Source organism: Peromyscus maniculatus, chromosome 4 (assembly GCF_049852395.1).
Source record: "Peromyscus maniculatus bairdii isolate BWxNUB_F1_BW_parent chromosome 4, HU_Pman_BW_mat_3.1, whole genome shotgun sequence".
In the NCBI taxonomy this organism is placed as follows: domain Eukaryota; kingdom Metazoa; phylum Chordata; class Mammalia; order Rodentia; family Cricetidae; genus Peromyscus; species Peromyscus maniculatus.
The window spans coordinates 74,904,963-74,906,053 of record NC_134855.1 but is presented as its reverse complement, the minus strand read 5'-3'; positions in this window follow the sequence as shown (position 1 = coordinate 74,906,053).

The following is a 1,091-nucleotide window of genomic DNA, read 5'->3' as shown; positions in this document are numbered from 1 at the left end:
AATTCTTTGTTCTCATAATTTATAATGCATTTAAATGTGTTTTATTTTGCATTCGTGTATGTAGTTATTTATTTATTTGTGTGAGTAGACATGGGGGGAGGGAGAGAGATTATGTGTACAGAAATATCAAAGTGTGCGTAAGTGTGTGTGTGTGTGTGTGTGTGTGTGTGTGTGTGTGTGTGGTTGTGTAAAGTTCAACTGGTTCTATCCTTCCATTATGTGGGTTCCAGGGATTAAACTCAGGTTCTCAGTCTTGAACACAAATAACTTAAACTGTTGAATCATCTCACCAGCTCTTTCACCAAATTTTAATGCGGTATTTGACTACTGAATTGTTAGAATTTTTCTGTTTTAAAGTTATCAATTGTGAACACAAATACAACTCAATAATTAATTGTGTGTGTAGGATTGAAAGGATTGGTACACTGTAATTCAGTAGGAGAAGCATCCTCTAAAAAGCCAGTTAAGAACTCCACATAACAATAAATAACATCACCATAATTCACCATACAATGTGGAGTACATATTTATAGAAGACTGGATCTTGCTAGTGGCATTCACTGTGTGAGAATATAGTTATTGTCAGTCAAAAAGACAAATAAGTGTAGTTGGTATATAAGATATTTCTAATATCTTCAGGAGATGACACATAAGAAGAGAATATTCAGCATGTTCAGCCCTTTGTGCATTTCTAAATTAGTATATAAGATAACTGTAAAATAAGGACATTAAAGGAAACATTCTTACTGCCAAAGAAGAGTGAACATCATGCTGATAATGGTAGACACTGTTAACAAGAAAACCCAGCAGAAGGAACTGAACATGTGTGGGACATTCATCAGTTGAATGAAAGGGGAAAAGCAGAACTGATTTATAGCTGTCATCATTGAACTTTAGTTCTATTAACTTTTACATCCACAAATTCAATCCAAAAGTTTACGTACCTTTCTATCCTTGGGCAATATACTGAAATCATATAAGGTTAAAAGATGGAAAAATGATTCCTTTCCATTTCTATCCTGGTTTTCTTATGGTCCATGGGCTCAGGATCTGTAAAGAGAGGAGAACATTTAACTCCTGTATATTGTGTG